The sequence below is a fragment of the Ambystoma mexicanum genome, chromosome 2p (genome assembly GCF_040938575.1).
Source record: "Ambystoma mexicanum isolate Mex_15411 chromosome 2p, UKY_AmexF1_1, whole genome shotgun sequence".
In the NCBI taxonomy this organism is placed as follows: Eukaryota; Metazoa; Chordata; class Amphibia; order Caudata; family Ambystomatidae; genus Ambystoma; species Ambystoma mexicanum.
Window position 1 is genome coordinate 72,903,888 of NC_090923.1, and position 23,782 is coordinate 72,927,669.

Consider the following 23,782-nt stretch of genomic DNA (forward strand, 5'->3'; position numbering starts at 1 on the left):
CAAAGAGGAAACAAATACATGTCAGAGGAAAGGCCATATCCCCTGTCCTGATGTCACAGCACGCCATTATGAATTCCATAATCCTCTGCCATGACGTCACAGCAGGAAACACAGCAGCCAATTCCTAAGGCTCGGAGTATTAGGTGGGAACGGATGATAAAAACGTTGTATATAATAATAATAATAATAATAATAATTAGGCTTTTTTATATGTCCACCCGGAAGACATGATCCCCAGCTCCCTGCCTTATGCTTTTGAGTATGAGGTCTAGCCGCCTGTGCTGCGGCGAGAGGCCCAGGCAGTGGGCCAGAGGTGCTATGGCGACTGCTTGTTTGCTCTCTGCAAGTCATTAGCCGTTGCGGCCTCATTGTTCTTCACCGGGGCCTTTGCATGACAATCACCGCCTCTGAATGGACGCGAAACTGAAGAAGAGTCGACGCTCGGGGCGGGTTTTTGTCTCTCTCCCGGCGCACAATGCCTTGGGTTTTTGGGTTTCTGATGTCAAATGAAAGGGCCTAGGGAGCGGCTGAAAACGTCTTACCTGCGGAGGTGGGGCGGGCCGAGGCACAGGAGCCGAGAGTCCGCCTGCGATTTGCGCACGTCACTGTGCGCAAGCCCTGAGTTCAGGGAACCCAGAAGAGGGATTCCGGGCGCGCAATCTATCTAACACCCCCCATGACAGGCGCGCGAGTGACAGTGGAGGCGACTGCGCGGGGACTTGCATGCTCTCCAATCACGGCAGGTCTGGCTTCCCAATTCCGACTTCAACATTTGAATTGCAATATTTATGCATGTGTGATGCCCTCTACCACTGGGCCCGACGCTCTTGCGTGCCTGTCTTCGCTCACACCACTCGGTTTCTTGCATCTCGCTAGATAAAAATGTTGCGTAACTTCTAAATATCTTGTATTTTTAATGTATAGCGTGCTCGCTCATTTGTGCCCCATTCACAATGTTCCCATTCCTACCCCCTTAAAAGAACAATGCAATTTTAATTTATTGCAACGAGTAATATTTTTTTGTTAGAGTTAGACTGACCACCCACTAACATCATTGTGATTGGTCAGTTTACTCATAAACGTTTTATCAACAGCCACGTTAACCCGCCGAGCTACCCTCAACGCTACTTCATCTTATAAGGGAAATATGTTTTTATAACCCGAACAGAAATGTTATTTGCCTCGATATCTGGTATGGTTTGGTATTGTTTTTTTTTATATATAGCGCCTATACACAGGCAAGTGTTTCAAGGCGCTCATTGTATGCCCCTCGCCAGAGCTCTTCCCCTTTCTTCTGCGTGTTAACACTGGACGAACACAGGGATTTTTCCCCTGATATTTATTTACCCGGTTTCAGTCTGGCTGCTAGGGTGAGAGTCTGTGAGACACAGGATACGCCCACCCAGCATGGCATGGAGAAATTAGCAGACTGGGCGCACACCTTCGCGACTCTTTCCTGGTGCACAGAAACACTTAGACATGTGTGGAGTATGGTGTGGGTGAAGAACTTTGTTTAGGCAGCATACACTCTGGTTTCAGATGAATTTGTTTAGGTGGGAAATATTGTGTAGTAGGCCATGAACTTGTTTCTTTTTAATTATACATGTTTTCCTGAGCATGACATTGTTTTTCTGGGAATGTAAAATAACACTTTTTTCATACTAATGCATCATGATGAAAATAAATTGCAGAGGGCAACGCAGGGTGGTTTGCTAAATACAAACAGAGGCTTTGTTATGGGAGCGCAAAAAGAGCACGTGCCCCCGCATCGAAGGGAGCCCCCGCATCGAAGGGAGCCCCCACCTCGAAGGGAGCCCCCACCTCGAAGGGAGACACCACCTGACGGCATGATGTAAAGACGCCACTTATTTTACTAAATTTAAATATCACGTCTTGATATCCCGTAGGGTGCTGCTGTGGTTGTGTGCCTGCTGTCTGGCTTTTCTTAACAACCAAGTTTTGATTTGACCAATTAATCCCGTGCAGCATTCTGTGCTCACCAGAGTGCATAACAGTGTGTGGTTTTTACTATAGGACAACTTGTGCTGGGGTCTATCTTTCTTTGGAGAATGCATTGATCACATATATTCAAGGTTGGACTGCATATTTATAATCTCAAGTGTCACGATGGTTCAGGCGATAGCTCAGTAAGTTAAGCACTCCTTGCAAAGATCTGTGTTCATATGCAAGATGACAGGTAGGTTTTGCCTATACTCTCTCTGAGGTTAATACACTTTAGTATACAAACTTTGATGATAGTAACAATTTGAGTGCCGCAAAACAACACACTAATGTCTGTCAGAGACTCCCAGGACTCCCCTTTGTTTTATTTTTCATATTTAAGTAACTTTGTATCTTACCCTAAGTTACTAGGGGAATCCAGACGTGGACCCCTTGCTCACTATTCTTAGAGAGGCACAGCTCCTCCCTACTGATGAGGTCCAACCAGACCGAAACACGTGTCTGGGGTTGCTGTTGGTACTCTTGTTCAGAGGAGAATTGCCTAGCATTTCGGTGCTGGACTGCCCCAGGACAGGACAAAGACTGATATGTTTGGGATATTTCTTCTCTGGGAAAGATAGTGAGCTAAAGACTCTGGGTAAGTCTCTCGTAACCAGGACAAATGGCTGGCAGAGGTACTCCCAGGACCCCCCTCGTTTTTTGTGTGCAAAACAACACACTTGCACCTGAAAGCACTAGGCATAACAAATAACACAGCATCAGTGTGGTGCTGGTTTAGATCTTGGCCCCTCTTGGCAAGTGTTATAAAAATTGCGCAACCAACCCCCAATGAAAAACACAAGGGGCCTCATCAGGAGTGTGGTGGTAATTCCACCAGAATTTTGCTTTTGCATAACTTAATCCTATACAGATTTTGCCATATTTGTTTATCATGTAATTTGTGACAAAGTCATGTCTACAACCCGATTATTCATTTTAGTTTGCAAAAGTCAAACATCCCCAAATAATTGCACTTTGCTGAATGACAAGAAATGGCAAAGTGATCAAGTGCAGAAGTGTAGAGTGGGCTTGCATCTTAGATTCGCCACCTAATCAAAATGTGTTATCTTGGGCAACTCATTTAATCTCGTAATACCTAAACTATCAAAAGTATCAGTCCTTAAATATTTAAAAATGGTAAGCCCCTAAATAGGACTTAGTTTTCTCTTTAACAAATCCACACTCTTGTGTTAACTGGCGACATTTGTGCTTCATATGTAATCATAATGACCGTTGTCATATTGCAAGCAGAACGTCAGAAAGTCCTATTCTAATCCCAGTGTACGTTCAGATACGGGCACCCTGACTGTCATTTCAATTCTGTTATCTTCTATCTCTGCTACACCAGGTTTGTCTTCCTTGTTCCTTCAAATCTGTCCTCTGTGTCCTTTTCTATTCTGGCATCTGTGTTCCTTTTTGAAACGGCTACTGATCTTTGCCCCACTTTTACAATACCGTCTTTATACGTTGATTGTGTCTGGTGTCGTAAAAATGGGTTATGTGGCTATGCTGGCACACAAGTACCCACATAAGGCAGCTAAAGTTGCCCTTGAAATGAACACTTGTTTATTGTTTTCTTTCAAGCCATCATAAAAGGATTCCTGGAACTTAAAGGGAGTTTCCAGAGTCATATTAATAGCAGCTAAGTGTGACGATTCACAGGATCTCGTCACTTCTCCCCAGAAGGGAGACCTTCCCTGTGAGGCTAGGGAGGTGAGCCTGCTACACAACATTCCCCCTAGGGGTGGCGGTAAGCGGGAAGTCACAGGGGGAGAGTCCCCTCTGGGAGACAAGGACTCCCGTTCCGTCAAGGAACTCCGGACTCCCTCTATGAAGAACAATTGAAACCATCAAGCTTCAGGAGAAACATCCACCACAAATCAATGTTTTTTATTGTAATGTCACATTAACTCAGACTCCCTCTGCCTACTGAATTCGCTCTCTCTACTGACCGCACGGCATTGAACCCAACCTGCTCATTCCATGGACTGCCTCTGCCTTATGAATTTGTTCTGTCTCCTGACTGCACAGTATTGAACACAACTTGCTTGTCTCACGGATTGCCTTTTACTTTCACACTATTGCCGCAGTACATTTGTCCCTCTACTTGAAACCTTACATGAGAATACTCTTAAGTGCACAGAACTATGGACGCCTTGCACTAATTCCCTCGTGCACCATCCCGTTACTAGTGCATCCCTCGTGCCATCCGGGCTTCTAGTCCCTTACTAACCCCCCCTTTTCCCTTACGTTTTCAGTTGCTTCTTGGAATTTTGGACACCCTCCTCAGCATCACTTTCCCTCTGATTGTTTCCTTCTATGGCTCTCTACGTAAGACCCCATGCTTTGTCAAACCTCCTTCTGTAAATTGGTGTCATAAATAATTACGAATCACTCCTGTTCTTGTGTTTCATAGTGGTGAGAACCAAAGTTGGAAGTATGAATTACATAATCCGGAAATAGACCAAGTCTGATGCCTAGACCAGTAAGGTTAGTTTTCCTGCCACGTATTCCGGTGGTTCTTGATTCTGTGACTTTATTGTAAGACCTGCTCCTTTCTCTTGCAGCCAGGAGCACGACTGGTGGTGTTTGCACCTTCCCGCTCTTTCAATTGATTTACTCCTCTGTTCTTGTGCATTCCCAATGAATAGAGGGGTCTGTATCATTGGAAAAATCAGCTTCATTGAGAAGACTTTGGCCAAATCTGGTTCAAGTTACGCTACGCAGCCGTACCCAATCCACCTACCTTCTCCTCTAGACGTGGTGAGGACACCTAGCTACTATGTGACTGTGAAAGCGCGGGGCCCACCACACAATTCTTACAGCCTCTGGCTACTGGCCTGATGCAGCTCCAACTAAGTCCTGTGTCAGCTCAGCTGACAGTGAATTTATGAACTATATCAGCGCGTTACTTCCATATATTTATGGTCACAAGCGCTGATATATTTCATACATAGTTATATTTTTGTGTAACACATAACTTGTATCCGCCGCGATACACATATGTGTTGCACATATCCGACCCGCCGTCTGTGTTAATGAACTCGGGTCCAACCCACTGAGGGAATAGCAAGGACCTAGTAGTCATTCGACGCACTCACCGAAGGGTGGTGTTGGAATTGGCACATTCTCGTTTAACATCAGGTCACCAGGGAGTAACAAAAACCCAGAGTCAAGTCATCCCAAGGTTTTATTTGCCTGTGGTTCATGCCGACATTTAACTTTGTGACAACTTGCTCCACGTGCCAAAAACCGGCTAGCCCAATGATTTCACCAGCACTGCTCCAACCTCTTCCCATTGTTGAGGTACCCTTTTCCTGCATTGGAATGGACATTGTTGGCCCATTGGAACCATCCAAACTGAAATAAATATATGGTACCCGGAAGCATTTGCCTTTAGGTATAACACATTGCAACACATTCTGAAACACCTCATTCCCTTACTATCCCAGGTGGGATTCACTAAAGAGATCTTAACAGATCAAGGGACAACCTTCATGTCCAAAATAATGGCAGAGGTGAAAGAAATATTGCAGATCAAAGCACTCTGCACGTCTGTTTATCATCCACAGACGGATGAACTGGTTGAAAGCTTCAACCAGACTTTAAAGAAAAATCTTGAAAAAGTTAGTTGAAGCAGACGGAAGAAATTGGAATACAATGATTCCATAGGCATTGTTTGCAGTAAAGAAATCACCTCCGACCTCTTTAGGATTCTCACCCTTTGAACTCCTTCCGTCCCAGGCTCTGGGAGACCTGGGAAGAAAGGGAAGTGGCAGTAGTACCTATATGTCAAACTACCCAATGTCAAAAACAAAACATTACAACAGTCCAAGAGGTAGTGACCAAACACTAAAAACAAGTCCAAGCCAACCAGAAGATCCAATATAACAAAAAGACTGTCCTTTATTCCTTTTCAGTGGGATGAAAAGTATTGTATTATTGTCATGATGCCTACCCCTGGGCATCCGGATCAAGCCCATCAGCCCCGGGAGCAGGCATCCAGACATTTACAAAAACCCCAGCAGCCCCAGCTAGGGGCTGTCTTGGTTCAGTCCTGGCGCCATAGGCACCAGGCTCATAATAAAAATCAGTCCTGGTGCCATAGGCGCCAGGCTCATAGACATTACTTACCTCATGCAGACCATGCTGCAAATAAATCCAAGCCAACGTGAGGCCTGGATGGGACTATTTTACTACAGGGACTATTTTTTACTCGGGTGTGGTCATGGGAGCCTAGTGACCACGTTCATGCACCTCGGCTGGTGAAGAAATTCCATCGGAACTTCCCAGACAAACCAGGGCCAAGGGGAAGAACAACTTTAGGAGGGGCCTTGGGGGGGAGTGCTGTCATGATGCCTACCCCCGGGCATCCGGATCAAGCCCATCAGCCCCGGGAGCAGGCATCCAGACATTTACAAAAACCCCAGCAGCCCCAGCTAGGGGCTGTCTGGGTTCAGTCCTGGTGCCGTAGGCGCCAGGCTCATAGACATTACTTACCTCATGCAGACCATGCTGCAAATAAATCCAAGCCAACGTGAGGCCTGGATGGGACTATTTTACTACAGGGACTATTTTTTACTCGGGTGTGGTCCTGGAGAACTTCTTTCCTGGGACTACTTTGGAGGCTATTTAAACCACGCCCGAACAGCAGCACATGCTTCGTGTTATTCTGCATCCAGCAGCGTGACTCTCACCGTGCCTGCAGCCAGCATCCAGTCTTCTGCCACGCCCGCGTGCCTGCAGCCAGCATCCAGTCTTCTGTCACGCCCGCCTCGAATCCGGAGCTCCTAGAATAAAGAGGAAGAAAAGGACAAGGTTAGAAAACGAACTTATTTCAAATTCCTCACCTGATTCCAGATCCATTTCATCTCCCGACCTGGAAAGTACATCAGTCCTGCATGCGTCGCTTCGCCAGCTCCAGCACGGTGCCATACTCACCAGCTCTCACAGCATCTTTCGATCCGGCACTGTCTCCATCATTTCTTCGCCGTACTCCGGCACCTAAGGGCACAAGAATAACAAGGTGAGCCAAGAGAATCAACAAATACCTCTTACCACCATAGACTTACCTGATTTACCACCGGCGGTATTATTCTCCATATCTTCATATGACGCATCTGTAAAGAGGGAGAAAAACAACACGTTAACGCATGCAAGAGTTACCGGACAGCGTTGGGTAACACAGACTCTTACCTGAACGCCAGCAGCAGCTACGAGACCTTCTTCTCACAAACTCAGTTGCAACTTAAGGAAGGAAGGGGACAAGAGTGAACATCGGGCACATTGAACTCTTTGAACTTGATACTTACCAATCCCGCCTGGGACTTCAGAGTCAATGCTTACCGGAACTCTCCCAACGCCTGCAAACCAGTGAAGTAACTGGTATCTACGCGTCCCTGCAAGACACGCAGGATGGAGAGCTCATCTTTTACAAACATAAGGTGAGGTTACTAAGGGGATATCGGAGGTGATTAGAGGGGGAGAGCGAGAACAGTTGGGAGGCCATCACTAAAACCCACAGGTGGCTAATCCCTGTCTCCACTTGCAGGAAAATACTTCTTCGGGTCCAGCAGACAAGACTAGGCGGGCCAGTCCAGACAGTCATCTCTGCACTACGCATCACGTTGACGGAGACCGCAGCTGTCCGGGTCCGATCGACACCCCTGTGGGGTCCAGGTGAGCATAACAGAACACAAAGCCTTTCTAAAAATACCCACCAGGGTGTTATGGAAACCTCGTAAACCGACCAACTGGCCCAATTATTGGGGGAATTTAGAGCGGAAGTACATGCCGCTCACCAAGAGACTAATGCCCTCAGGAGGGAACTGATTGTCTCAAAGGAGCGCACTGATGATCTGGCTAGGCAACTACTGCAAAACCAAGCTGGGCAAACGCCCCTACCTGGATATGGGGGAAAACCAACCCCCGTTTCATCAAGCAATCCTGTGCAAGTGGTTTTACCAGGAAACATTCCGTTAGCTCCACCCGAACGCTTTGCTGGGGACCCCAAAAGGTTCGCCATGTTTATGAACCAATGCCGCTTGCACTTTTTATGCAGACCAGGAGCCTTTCCAAATGACCAAGCCAAAGTAGCCTTTGTATTGTCATATCTTAGTGGCAGCGCAGCGGATTGGTCCATTCCATTAGTCAACCAGAATGATCCTCTTCTCTGGGATTTTCAGGGTTTTCAAAGGAGCATGGAAAAACTATTCGCCAGACACTCACAGGGTCAAGCCCTGGACAACGAACTTTTATCCTTATGACAGGGTAACCAGGATCTGCTAACCTATATTGCAACCTTCAATAGGTTGGTGGTGGAAACCGGGTGGCCGGAGGAAAAACGAATTACATTGTTTCACCGTGGACTTCGGGGAGAACTCAAAGATGTCTTGGCTCAAGTTGTGAACCCACCTCAGGATTGCACAGAATTTATAAACTTAGTGGTCCAGCTAGACCACCGACTTCAGAACCGAAAGACTGATCGAGCTAAGTTCGAGATCGGGTATTGGTTAAACCCAACGTTGCCCCTAAAGGAACAGATGCATCTGAACCGATGCAGATCGGGGGGGGTTAAAGGACCCTTAACTCAAAAGGAAAGAGAAAGAAGACGACAGATGCAGTTGTGTCTGTTCTGTGGAACCTCAGGACATTTTCTACGGGATTGCCCTACAAAACCACCCAAGAAGGTGGTAGGAGTTGCTGATAAAAGCCACATAGAGCCTGATTCGGGAAACGACCACGCCCGACAAGCGTAGAGGTCCGCTTGCCGAGCTTAAAGAAGGACACTCAGGACACTCAGACCTCACATCTGATCATCCCAATGGTCCTACTTGAGCCCAGGCAGCCATCACGTATGCACGCAGTAAGGGCATACATAGATAGCGGGGCCGTAGGAAACTATATGGACCACGAATTGGTGTCAAGGATGAATCTACCTCTTTTCAAAAAGACCACTTCGGATGTCATCACCACAGTTGATGGAATTGAGATTGCCTCAGGGCCTGTAACTCATTCCACTACAGAGATGACACTGTTGAGTCAAGATGGGCATCGAGAGACTATTGTGTTTGATCTAATCAAAGCCCCACAGTTCCAGATAATACTGGGGATGCCATGGTTGGAAACACATAATCCTTGTATAGAATGGCGAGAGAAGTGAATAACCTTCCCGGATTGTGCACACACCTGTTACCCGGAGAAAACTTTGAACAATGGCCTGGCTACAGTCGTTAACCCAATCGTGTAGTTACCTCAGGAATACCAAGAATTTCAGGATGTTTTTCAAAAAGAACAGGCCAATACATTACCTCCTCACAGATCATACGATTGTCAAATCGACCTCCTACCCGGTGCACAACCCCCATGCAGTAGAATCTACGCCCTCACGGAACCTGAAAATCGTCACCTACGGCAATACTTGGACCAATACCTTGCTAATGGCTTTATTCGTCCTTCCAAGTCTCCTACATCCTGAGCTTTATTCTTCGTGCCAAAAAAGGAAGGTGACCTTAGAACGTGCATAGATTACCGCGCATTAAATCAGACTGCGGTAAAAAACCGATATCCATTGCCTCTGATCCCCGAATTACTAGACCAAGTAAAGGATGCTTGTATCTACAGTAAGTTAGATCTCCGAGGGGCATATCATCTGGTACGTGTCAAGAAAGGCGACGAATGGAAGACTGCCTTTCGCACCAAGTACGGTTTATTCGAATATCAGGTGATGCCCTTCGGGTTGTGCAATGCACCAGCAGCCTTCCAGTATTTTATGAACGATGTCCCTCGTGAACTCATTGACGTCTGTGTCGTCGTATACATAGGTGATATTCTAGTGTACTCCTCCTCAGAATCAGACCATGTTAAGCATGTGCGTGCAGTCCTTGAGAAACTACGCCAGCACAAGTTATATGCAAAATTGGAAAAATGTGTTTTTCATGCTACAGAAGTTGAATTTCTTGGATTTATCCTGACTCCAAACGGAGTCCGAATGGACTCTCGAAAGGTGGACGCAATTCTCAAGTGGCCATCACCCAGTTCAGTCAAAGGGGTACAAAGCATGCTCGGATTTGCTCATTTCTACCGCAGATTCATTCCGAACTTCTCCCATGTTGTACACCCCATCACAGCACTTTTGCAAAAAAACAAATGCTTCTTGTGGACCGAAGAGGCTGAAAATGCCTTCCAAAAGCTGAAAGCGAAATTCACATCAGCACCTGTCTTAAAGCATCCACGCCCTGAGCATCCATACATAGTAGAAACTGATGCATCCAGTTTAGCCATGGGAGCTGTCCTGTCCCAGAAGGATCCTGAAACTGGTCAACTTCACCCAGTAGCGTTTTGGTCCAGAAAGTTCTCAGCACCTGAGTTAAACTATGCGATTACCGATAAAGAGCTATTAGCTATCAAATCCGCCTTTAAGGCTTGGCGGCACTACCTTCTTGGTGCCAGGCATACCATTACCGTAATCACTGATCACCGGAACCTGCAGTATTTAAAAACAGCCAAAGCCCAATCATCGCGACAGCTTCGATGGGCATTGTTCTTTGCCGAATTCGATTTCGTGATCACTTATCGACCAGGCCGCAAAAATGGCAAAGCAGATGCCTTATCCCGAATAGGGATGGGAGAAGCATATGCAAACCCGGAACCGGTGCCAATAATTCCTGAGCAAAGAATTCTTGGCATAACTACTCAACAGACACTAGAAGATATTCATTCAAAAATCTAACAACTCTTCGATCCAGCAACCCTGCAGGACTGGGTAAAGAAAGGCCCGGACTACTCAGTCGTCAATTACCTACCTTACTATCAAGGACGACTATTTCTACCACACAAGGAAATACAAGAACTAGTCATCTCCAATTACCATGACACCCTGATGGAAGGGTATCCAGGTATCGCAAAAACTGAAGCGAAAATTAAGAGACAGTTCTGGTGGCCCACTTGGCAAAAAGACGTAAAGTCATTTGTGATGTCTTGTGGCATTTGCGCCCAAAACAAAAGCCAGAAGAAAAAACCTGCTGGCCTTTTACAACCTTTGGATATTCCACCTACGCCATGGCACACCTTGTCTTTAGACTTTATTACAGATCTACCTCCATGTAATGGATTTAACACCATCCTAGTTATTGTGGATCTTTTTTTCCAAGATGGCCCACTTTATTCCTTTAAAAGGATTACCTTCCGCTTCAATTTTGGCCAAGGAGATCCTCGAAAACATTGTTGGAATACACGGATTTCCTTCCGTATTGGTCTCTGACCGAGGCAGTCAATTAATTTCACAATTTTGGAAGAAATGTTGTCAATTGGCGCAAATCGACGTGAGGTTATCAACCAGTCACCATCCCCAGACCGGTGGTCAGACGGAGAGGACCAACCAGACCCTTGAACAGTTTCTACGTTGCATGCTGCACCAGACCGAAAGCAATTGGAAGGATATTTTATGGATTTCCGAAAATGCATACAATAACTCAGTACATTCTGGAACCGGACAAAGCCCCTTCTATACTATATACGGACATCACCCTCGAACCTCAGAACTCGATTCGCCTCAGCACTTAGAAATGCCTGCAGTTAGTCATTTACACTCTACTATTACACAAGCCTTTAAGGAGGCAACAGAACATTTGAAACAAGCGAAAGAGAAATATAAGAAGAATGCTGATCAACATAGAAGCGATGCTCCACGATATCAGATTGGGGATCAAGTTTGGCTGGCTACAAAACACCTCTAAAAGGAACTCAGACTTTTAATCCTAGGTATTTGGGACCTTACACTATTAAGGCCATTATCAACCCAGTGGCCGTCAAGTTGGAATTACCCTCTAATATGCGGATCCATCCTGTCTTTCATGTTTCACTTCTGAAACCAGTTCAACCCGGGACAAGACTTGCTAAACCACCTGACCCCATCCTAATAGATGGAGAACCTGAATTCGAGGTAAAGAATATCCTGGACTCCAAGTTGGTTAAATCAAGACTTTTTCATTTAATCGACTGGAAAGGTTACGGACCACAGGAAAGGTCATGGGAGCCTAGTGACCACGTTCATGCACCTCGGCTGGTGAAGAAATTCCATCGGAACTTCCCAGACAAACCAGGGCCAAGGGGAAGAACAACTTTAGGAGGGGCCTTGGGGGGGAGTGCTGTCATGATGCCTACCCCCGGGCATCCGGATCAAGCCCATCAGCCCCGGGAGCAGGCATCCAGACATTTACAAAAACCCCAGCAGCCCCAGCTAGGGGCTGTCTGGGTTCAGTCCTGGTGCCGTAGGCGCCAGGCTCATAGACATTACTTACCTCATGCAGACCATGCTGCAAATAAATCCAAGCCAACGTGAGGCCTGGATGGGACTATTTTACTACAGGGACTATTTTTTACTCGGGTGTGGTCCTGGAGAACTTCTTTCCTGGGACTACTTTGGAGGCTATTTAAACCACGCCCGAACAGCAGCACATGCTTCATGTTATTCTGCATCCAGCAGCGTGACTCTCACCGTGCCTGCAGCTAGCATCCAGTCTTCTGCCACGCCCACGTGCCTGCAGCCAGCATCCAGTCTTCTGCCACGCTCGCCTCGAATCCGGAGCTCCTAGAATAAAGAGGAAGAAAAGGACAAGGTTAGAAAACAAACTTATTTCAAATTCCTCACCTGATTCCGGATCCATTTCATCTCCCGACCTGGAAAGTACATCAGTCTTGCACGTGTCCCTTCGCCAGCTCCAGCACGGCGCCATACTCACCAGTTCTCACAGCATCTTTCGATCCGGCACTGTCTCCATCATTTCTTCGCCGTACTCCGGCACCTAGGGGCACAAGAATAACAAGGTGAGCCAAGGGAATCAACAAATACCTCTTACCACCATAGACTTACCTGATTTACCACTGGCGGTATTATTCTCCATATCTTCATATGACCATCTGTAAAGAGGGAGAAAAACAACACGTTGACGCATGCAATAGTTACCGGACAGCGTTGGGTAACACAGACTCTTACCTGAACGCCAGCAGCAGCTAAGAGACCTTCTTCTCACGAACTCATTTGCAACTTAAGGAAGGAAGGGGACAAGAGTGAACATCGGGCACATTGAACTCTTTGAACTTGATACTTACCAATCCCGCCTGGGACTTCAGAGTCAATTGCTTACCGGAACTCTCCCAAAGCCTTCAAACCAGTGAAGTAACTGGTATCTACGCGCCCCTGCAAGACACGCAGGATGGAGAGCTCATCTTTTACAAACATAAGGTGAGTTTACTAAGGGGATATCGGAGGTGATTAGAGGGGGAGAGCGAGAACAGTTGGGAGGCCATCACTAAAACCCACAGGTGGCTAATCCCTGTCTCCACTTGCAGGAAAATACTTCTTCGGGTCCAGCAGACAAGACTAGGCAGGCCAGTCCAGACAGTCATCTCTGCACTACGCATCACGTTGACGGAGACCGCAGCTGTCCGGATCCGATCGACACCCCTGTGGGGTCCAGGTGAGCGTAACAATTATTACCTACCTCGGAGCCAAAAATGCTATATGGTTGCCCAACCGGACCGTAGACAGAAAATATACATTTACCATATTAACTTTTTAAAAGAATGGAAGGTGGACCCCGCTGAGAATATCTCAGTAACCATGGCCACCTTACTTGCAGATGAAAACAAGGAAACAGGTCTAATTTCTCCTGAACTGTGCCCAAGACAACGGGGAGTCATTCAAGACCTATTACTGCAATTCTCTGATGTTTTCAGTGATCAGTCAAAAAGGGTCCACAATTTTGTGTACAACAACCAGACTCCTCTAGGAAAGGTGGTCAATTGAAAACCTTATTGGAAACCACAGACCCAAAAAGAAACAATCATCAAGGAAGTTGAGAGTATGTTGGAGGCCAATATAATCAAGCCATCGGAAAGCCCCATGTCTTCGCAAATAGTCCTAGTCGCAAAACCTGAGAAATCATGGATGTTTGCATTGATATCAAAAAGTAAAATTTCTTCTCTGTTTGGCAATTCTCCCATGCCGAGGATTGATGATTTAATTGACAAAGGGTCAAGCACGGTACATCTCCATGATTGATCTCACTAAGGTCTATTAGCAAGTCCCCTTAAATCCATCCGACCAAGAAAACACAGACTTCTTCACTCCCCTGGCCTTCTTTAAGTTTAAAGTTCTTCCTTTTGGGCTACATGGCACCCCTGCGACAAAGGTAGGTTTATCCATAATTACCCAACTATTACATCATGTCAGATGGAGACAATTAAAAACACAGAGCCCCAAAAGTTAAAATGGGGAAAACAAGACCAAGATAGCTTTGAAATGTTAAAACAAATTCTGTATCGTGAGGCCATCCTTAAATTCCTGAATTTCAACAGGGAATTCCTTTTACAAACAGATGCCTCTAAGTTAGGCATTAGGGCAGTGCTCTCTCAGAACATCCTGTCCTGTATATTAGCAGGAACATCTTTCTGAGAGAGCTGAACTGCTATACTATTGAGCCAGAGGACCTAGCTATTAAGTAGGCAAAAACATATTTAAAGCACTATCTAACTGGATGCAAATTTCAGCTGGTAACTGACCATTACCCTCTAACGGTGTTAAGCCTTGCGAAAGACACAAATCGTCGAATAATGCAGTGGTTTTAAGACCTTCAACCCTAGTACTGTGCCATAGAACACCGAAAGGGAAAGGAGTAAGGGAACTTGGATTTCCTCAGCAGGTTTCCAATCTCTTGAGAAGGTGGAAGGCAGGCTCATAAGGGAAAGGGTATGAGACGATTCACAGGATCCAGTCACTTCTCCCCAGCAGGGATCCCTTCTCTGTGAGGCTAGGGATGTGAGCCCGCTATGCAACATTCCACCTAGGGGTGACGGTACGTGGGAATTCACAGAGAGAACCTCACGTCTTGGGGGCAAGTAGCCCTATTCCGTCAGGGAACTCCCTAACTCCCTCTATGAAGCGCCATTGAAACCATCAACGCTTCAGGAGAAACATCCTCCACAAATCAATGTTTGTTATTGTAATGTCACAAGAACTCACCACCAGACAAACAAATACCTGAGACCCCTAGAGCCAAATCCACTTCATGTTTTGAGGATGTTCACACAAAGCACATTTGAATGCAGTGAAGCTAGACTGAATTTACAAAGTCAATGGTTATCCTGAAAACCTGGTGTGTTTGGGATTCCCCAGGCCCTGGTTTGGAAAAACCTGCTCTATGCAACAAGTAGAAGGTATGTCTCTAAAAATGACAAATCAGTGTCTTAGCATGGACAGTAGGGGAGAAGAAAAGAAAAGCCTTGGATGAAGTGGTTTTTAAATGTATACCAATAGCAGCAGCTGGTGGTATAGCTGGAAAGCAGCGGAAGAGAGCCAAGGTAAGTTTCCGATGTCGGCACCACAAGGCCTTATAAGAGGCAAAACTGAGGCTGGATTCTCTATGCCATGACTTCCTCCATTGAGGTGGGCAGTGCTCTTAGACAGTCCTTTGTACTACTTGGAGTATGGTTTGTTCATGAGCTCTCCTTCATGAAACAGAATATGAAAGTGGTAACATCGTGTCATTAATAACTCTCACTGAACCAAAGCATCATGTCTTCGGAAAAGCCATCACTGGACATCACTGATTGGCACCATTGGACTCTTTGAAAGCCTCAGAATAGGGCAGTCAGGACATTTTCAGGTTGGAAACTCATCAATGCATCAAAGCTGATATGGTGGGATCCAATGGCTGCTGGTGAGTAGAGCTCAAGGTGCCCTGCTTTGCCTCTAAGGCCTTCCAATTGAAATCCTCATCATCGGGAGGATAGCTCAGGGGCAACATGCTCGCCTTGGAAGCAAGACGACAAGCAGCAACACAGGTTCGATCCCTGGGTTCACGCTTAGAAACATCTGGGTATTAAGCGCATTATAAATAACCTATCATATCATATATAAATAGGCAGACGTCCCTGTGCACTATCTTTTGGAAATACAAACCAGGAAAGTCATTATCATCTAACTTGTTAAAAATCTTTAAAACACATAAAACTAAATTAGGAGGTTATACCTTGACAAACAAGGTCACCCAGTTATAGAATTATCTAGAGGAACCAATCGGGATGTCACGCAAGCAACCCAAGTACAGGACACTCATATGAAGAGAGTGTTTTACGATTGGAATAGGGACGACCACTGTGCCTCATGTTAACATAGGAAAGGAGGGCTAGACTTGTCAGAACAGTAGCTCAAGGATCTGCCTCCTATGGCCCTCCAGATTTATTGTTTGGACTCCAACTCCCATCAGCTCTAGCCAGCGTAGCCCATGATGAGGGATCATTGGAGTTGCAGGCCTGTGATGCTGGACATGCATTGGAGGGACAGGGCCTCCCTGTCCTTGTCCTGTAGTCCTTTTTCATTTTTGTTCTGTATTGTTTTCTGCCCAGGAGTCCATGTGGGACTCCTGGCGGTGCAGCTCTTCCTGTTTTTGGTTTGGTGTACAGACCCATGGGATACCCTTATGGCACCCATGGGTGGAGGTGCAACCCTGTGCCCCTAGTGTATGTTTTTGCCTACTTAATGCTAGGTGCTCTAGCTCAATAGTGAGCTGAAGGCAGAATTCTGTAAGGGACAGAGAGAGTGCCACTCTCTCGAGGGTCTAAGGCAACAGGCCCTGTCCCAGGCACAAGGAGAAGTGCCTAGGACATTCCTGATTTATTGGGAGGGTGAGCTCCTTGTTAGTGTGAACCTGGTGCCCTAAAGAGGTTGGTGGTACCCCAGGTTTACAGGCCCTTCCTGCTGCAGTTGGCGCATGAGGTGCCCTTGGCTGGTCATCTTGGTACCAAGAAGACTAAGCAGAGGCTCTCTGCCCATTTCTACTGGCCTCGGATGGGAGTAGAAGTGGAGTCCCACTGCAGGACCTGCCCAACTTGTCAGTTGTCTGGCAAGACTGGAGGCAGTGTCATTGCCCCACTACAGCCATTGCCAGTGGTTGGCACACCATTTGACAGGGTGGGCATCAACATTGTCGGTCCCCTGGAACCTCCCACTTCAGGTGGACATCGGTTCATCCTGGTCTTGGTAGATTATGCCACCCGGTACCCTGAGGCTATACCCCTTCGGACTGTTACTGCCAAGGTGGTTGCCAGGGCTCTCCTGGGCATTTTCACCCGTGTTAGATTCCCTAAGGAGGCTGTCTCTGACAGAGGATCCAACTTCATGTCTAGTTACATGAAAACCATGTGGAAGAAGTGCAGAGTAACCTACAAGTTCTCCACCTCTTACCATCCCCAGACCAATGGTCTGGTTGAGAGATTTAATAAAACTCTCAAGGGCATGATAGGTGCTTTGGAAGAGCTCCTAAGGAGGAAATGGGATCTCCTCCTGCCATGCCTGCTGTTTGCTTACAGAGAGGTACCTCAAGAGGGTGTTTGTTTCAGCCCCTTTGAGTTACTCTTTGGACATCCCGTGAGGGGGCCCCTTGCCTTGATCAGAGAAGGTTTGGAAGCCACCCCTCCAGGTCCCGCCAAGCAAGTGAGGGACTTTGTGTTAGGCCTCAGACAGAGGATGACACTGATGATGGATCAGGTAACAGCGAATCTCAAGGCCAGCCAGGAATTGAACAAGTACTGGCATGACCTTAAAGCATCGCAAGTGGATTGGACTCCGGGACAGGAGGTCCTCGTGATGGAGCCCCAAGCCTCAGGCGTTGGCAGATAAATGGACTGGACCCTTCAGGATAATCTCCAAGATGGGCGAGGTCAATTATCTGGTTGACATGGGAGCCCCTGGGGTAGCCCCTCAGGTATTCCCTGTTAACAGGCTCAAGCCTTTCTACAGGCGAGCAGAAGTTTCATGTCTCTTGCTAGCTTCAGAGCAAGAAGAGGATGAGAGTGAGCCTCTTCCTGATTTGCTGCATAGCAACCCTCAGGATGGCTCAGTGGAGGGAGTACATCTCTCTCCAGATTTGACAACAGAGCAGCAGAGAGCCTGCAGGGCTTTGCTCCAGCAGTATGCCTCTCTGTTTTCCCTGACACCAGGCCTTACACCGTGGTGTAAGCACGAGATTGACACTGGTGACAGTGTGCCTGTCAAAAGCAGGAGCTACCATATGTCAGATACAGTTAAGAACCTCATCCAGGCTGAGGTCGCCTAGATGTTGGATCTGGGTGTTATTGAACCCTCAACCAGTCCCTGGTCCAGTCCAGTGGTCCTTGTCCCCAAGGCAAGTTCTCAGGCAGGTACCAAGGATTGGAGGTTCTGTGTGGACTACCGAGGAGTCAATGCCGTCACCAAAACTGACACGCACCCATTGCCCAGGGCTGATGAGCTTGTGGACACGATAGGTGCTGCCAAGTTTGTGAGCACCTTTGACCTTACCTCAGGCTATTGGCAAATAGCTCTGACGGACCATGCCAAGGAAAAGACGGCGTTTTCAACACCTGAGGGACTCTACCAGTTTAGGGACATGCCTTTTGGGCTGAAGAATGCCCCTGCCACCTTCCAGAGATTGGTCAACCATGCGCTCAGTGGGCTGGAAGCCTTTTGTGTGGCTTACTTAGACGACATTGCCATCTACAGTTCCACCTCGGAAGAGCATTTGACACATCTGGATAAGGTGTTGCAGGCCTTAAAAAGGGCTAACCTCACTATCAAGGCCACCAAGTGCCAGATAGCTCAGGGGAAAGTCACATATCATGAGGTAGGAGGGGGTCAAATCCAACCTCTCCCCAGTAAGGTACAGGATGTACAGGACTGGGAGACTCCCACTACTCAAACCCAGGTGAGAGCCTTTTTGGGCCTCACTGGGTATTATCGCAATTTCATGGCAGACTATGGAACCATAGCTGCACCACTGACAGCTCTGACTTCGCCCAAACAACCGAGGAAGGTTAATTGGACTGAAGACTGTCAGAGGGCCTTTGATGGCTTGAAAGAAAGTCTGTGTAGGGCACCTGTGTTGCGTGCGCCTGACTACAGCCGACCCTTTATCGTCCAGAATCATGCCTGTGACACCGGAATTTAAGCTGTCTTGTCCCAGTTAGATGACATAGGGAGGGAACATCCTATCATCTTCATCAGTAGACAACTCAAGGGTAGAGAACTTAGGTGGACTACTGTTGAGAAGGAATGTTTCAGTATAGTTTGGAGCCTTAGGCATTTTAGGCCCTACCTTACGGGGTCTACCTTCAAGGTCCAAACAGATCATAGGCCCCTGAAGTGGCTTATGCAGATGAAGGGTGAAAACCCGAAACTGCTCAGGTGGTCCATTAGCCTGCAAGGGCTAGACTTCACCATAGAGCACAGACCAGGGAAGAGTCACGATGATGCAGATGACCTTTCCAAAAGGTATGTTGACCGTCTGGATGAGGGTGTCTATCTCGTGGGAGATTAGGCACCCTAGCCTCAGTCTGGGGGGGGGCGACTGTGATGCTGGAAATGCATTGGAGGGACAGGACCTCCCTGAACTTGTCCTGTAGTCCTTTTTCATTGTGTTCTGTATTGTTTTCTGCCCAGGAGTCCATGTGGGACTCCTGGCAGTGCAGCTCTTCCTGTTTTTGGTTTGGTGTACAGACCCATGGGATACCCTTATGGCACCCACGGGTGGGGGTACAACCCTGTGCCCCTAGTGTATGTTCTTGGGCACCTGTGGGTGGCCCACAGAGCAGGGTATGGGCTGGTGGCATCTCCATGCTGAAGTTGACAGGTGCTCTGGGTATCCTCCATTTTGGGATACTAGGCCCTGCCATTGGAATTAGTTGATTCCTGATAGAAAACAAGATGGCCCCTGTGGCCTCTTGCTTTCTATTGCCTGTTACCTTGTTTTCCCAAAGTCCTGGGAAGCCCTGACTCGGTCCCTTCCCCCTGACTGGCTGTTGGGGGGAAGTTCCATATATGGTGTTGTTGTGAAGTCCAAGCCAGACTGGCTGGAGCCTTCCCAGTGACTGTATGTTGTGGGTACACCCTGTGGGTGGGACTTGGGTGAATGGAGTGTGTGACCAATATGCACTTCTTGTTGTGGCTGTCTGGTTTCTGGTATGAGAGACAAAGACTGAGAGAGCCCTGCCCGAAACTGGCCTGAATGCAGTGTGTAGTGTTGAATGGCTGGGTACTTGCCCTAATCCACATTCCTTGTTGTGAGTGTCTGAGAGAGAGGAGGATGGCCTGAATGCACTGTATGCCTGATTGGCTGACTGACTGCATGAATGCCCTTCTGTATGATTGGTTGCTGAGTGTGCCCCAGCAGTGTGGATGAGAGGCAGAATAGTATATCTGGGGATCTCTCACCACTGGACATTTTTCAGAAGCTGTGTCTACACTTGAAGAGTAACTGGAACTGCTGATCCTCGAAGTCCAGCTGGAAGAAGAAGACTTGCTGTTGCATTTGCTTCGACACGATCTGAAAGCTGCCGAATTCGTCGAAGACTGATCCGAGAGAGGACCTGGTAAGGCGCCCTGTTCCCATGCTCCGAGGGACCATCGAGCACCGCTAACCTTTGCCGAAGTTCCCTGGAAGTCAGAACCTCGAAAGGCTGCCGACCGGGGACGGGGACCGCTGAGGAGAACGAAGTGAAACACCGGACTTTGCCGCTGTCGAAGTCTATTTCCGTCGATCAGGGTTCGCAGGTTTGTGTAACCGCTGGAGGCCCATCGAAGCCGTGTTGCCCCAGACGAGGGGACCGCTTGACGCCCGACCGCCGACGACCGGAGCCGTCCGCTCCTTTGCCTAAGAACATTAGAATCGAAGGACTCCCTTGTCCGCCCTGACGACCACTTACTCCTGCCGGAGAAAGTCGAGGACGCCGACGCGCACGAGGAGAATCCGCTGGTGGGTTTCCCGCCACCTGAAGACCACAAAGACTTCGACGACGAGACACCCTTGCTAGGCCACAGTTCTTCAGAAACTCTTTGCAGTCCAAAACTTTCAAACGCCGAGGTGCCCCGAACACCTCATCCTCGCAGGATGTCGCCAACGAGCATCGTCTGGATCGACGCCGTGGTCTCGGCACTCTCGAACTTCTCATCAACGCCGTCGATGCCAAATTCACCTTGTTCGACGCCTCTCGACGATCCGTGACTCCTGCTTGAAAGGGGGTCGCTCAAGAAGGATCCGTCGACGCTTCTTCGAAGAACTCTGCTCCACCAGGTACATTGGGGGGGTAAAAACATTATAGGAGAGAATAAGACTATTGATCAGTATATGGACTGGGCTTGTGCTATATCTTTATTTTACACACAGAACTGTGCTTAACGGTAGAGGCCAGTATTCTGCCTATTGTTTCAACCATCTTGCTTTCCCTCCTATCTCTATTGCTGGTTTCCTTGTTATTTATCTGTGTGACATTCTAACAGTATAGTTGATGCACTTTAATGAGATCTGATAATATTGGTGGCACCACTTTAGAATTGTATATATTTACCATTGTTGATTTCTGAGTACAAAGTGAGTTATTGTGATAGTGTACATACCCTTGAATATTAATTATATAAAGACTGTGTTTTCAGTAATACAGTGTGTGGACATTCCTTTGTGGGGGCTTGGGGACTACACTGTACTTAAGAACCAGCCTGCATCACCTCCTGAGAAGCTAGGCCTTGATTGCTCGACCACGTCTACCAATATTAGAGAATCTTGGCTGGGGTCCTCTGTGCCTCCCCTCTACCATATAGAGAGTGAAAGTACAGACCCCCCCTCCAGTCTTTACAATGCCAAAACATCTGGAGAGCCAACGGTTGCACACAAACCAATGACTGTAGGATACAACTGCATAAGCAATCAGCCAGTGGAATGGATGTGGCGCAGTATATAATGTGACAAATCTAGCGATGTCGTCACTCCTTCCCTGGGGAGACAACACTCATGAGAGGGAAGTGGATTCACTAGGTAGAGTCTGGTATCCCCCTTTTTCCTTAGAGCTTGATAACTCCACCTTAATACCCCAATCCTCCATGGCATGTTGTCTAATCAAACAAGAATATCCTATCAGGGACAATACGTTCGGTTGCAAAGGCCCATTAACCAACCCACGTGTTCCAAATGAATATTCAACTGTTAGTGACATTGACTTTTTTAAATTAAAGCAGAACACTGAGACGAGGAAGGCGACTGGAGTAGTGAGAATTACTGGAGCCGACGAGCAACAGACAGGCTCTAGTTGTTGTGCGCATGAGATGGGTGCCAGCACATTCAAATAGAACACACCTGAACCGAACTGAGGACTCACTTCTCCCAACACGGGTTGGGACACTGAAAGCAAGGAAGCTGCATTCTGAAGCAGAAAAGCCGACAAGGACGCCATCCTGGAAAGTTGAGCAGACGAAGGTTCGCCGAGCTACCGTCGTGGACACCAGGAGCTGTCCCACAAAGAAGAAGGCAGAGCGGGAACCGGCGAGCCAACAAGACACTCGCAAGCACACTCGCAAGCAGCGAGAACATAAAGACGTCACGTACGCTGAAGCCGCCGTTGGAGGCTGGTAGGCCTAGAGGTGGAGATTAAGGTTAATGGGGCACTTCATGGCAGATACTGCGCACCGTTCAGCAACTGTTAATGATTAAGGGTGAGCCAATGGCATATGAAAAGATTTTTCAACAGATCAAATCGTCCCGCTCCTTGAGTTATATCTCTTAAGACAACAAGGGTGCACTAATACAATACTAATCTGGTGGAACAAAAAAACCTCTAACGGGCTGACTTACGACAACTGAGTAAGTGGAACTCACCCGATAGAAATGAACTGATTAGGTAGCGGAAACAACAATACCGCAATTGGCTGCTCTCTTCAAAGGCATTGCGCATGCGGCACGATGCTGAGATAATACTTAGTATAATGGCGAATAAGAACGGCAGAGATCACTCGGCTGTGCTTAACAATAATGATATCCACCAATGGGCTAGTCTGTGTCCAATAGTATCCAAATGCAGATGGGTCGAGCACTTGCTTTCTATCTTTGCCAAGGGTCTGCCAAGAAAAATGTATTCTTCTGAGCTTAGATATTTGAAACTTATCGTGGCGTTAGAAGCTGAGAAGTGTTCGTCGGATTCAAATAATCCAGACTCAAAATGGGATATTCAATTTGAAAAGCATGATATCATCTACCTTATCAAAAAATTGAACACCTCCTGGGCCGCTGGCCCGGATGGCCTCAATAATAACATCTTAAAACAAAACCCGGAATTATGGGCAGATTTCTGTTCTGTACTTTTTACACAAATCCTAGAATATAACGAATTGCCTAGGTCCTGAAGGACGGCATTGATTATCCCGTGTTTAATTAAGAAAGGCTGTAGGGAAACGCCTGTGAACTACCATCCTATTGCATTGCTCCACACCTTAGGAAAGCTATTTGCTTGTCTCCTACTGCGCCATCTGCTTGCATGGGCCAAAAAGGCTGGGCGGCTCCCTTCGAGGCAGACTGGCTTTGTAAGAGGAGTGGGGACAAGCCTCAACCTTTTCCTTCTGAGCTTGTGAAAGACCAAGACCCTGCGGTCTAAAAAATGTTTATGTCACTTTCATTGATCTTGAGCAGGCCTTTGACAGCGTCAGTAGGGAAAGGATTTTGGGCAAGCTGTTGTGTTAGGGGTGCCCGAGAGACCAGGTTGAGGCCATCAGATGCCTTTATTCTAATACGAGCATGAGCGTGAGACTCTCTACCCAGGGACATCTCGCTAAAGAAATTCAGACCTTCAGATGTCTTAAACAGCAATGTTCCTTGGCCCCTGCCTTGTTTGAACTTATTCTGTCTGATATCGAGGAAGATCAGGGCCCTATCAGGGCCTTCCCCCCATGTTCTACCAACAGCCCATTCTCTGGATTCTC

At 47.3% G+C, this 23,782-nt stretch overlaps 1 protein-coding gene across 1 annotated transcript in view; it reads left to right on the forward strand.

The window, feature by feature from the left end:
* The first annotated feature begins 590 nt into the window (after positions 1–590).
* LOC138566219 (uncharacterized) overlaps positions 591–23,782 on the forward strand; it is a 306,108-nt gene continuing 282,916 nt past the window's right edge. Inside the window, exon 1 of the mRNA XM_069643275.1 lies at positions 591–743. The gene's annotated coding sequence lies outside the window, so the exon portion shown is untranslated. The remainder of the gene's footprint in view (positions 744–23,782) is intronic.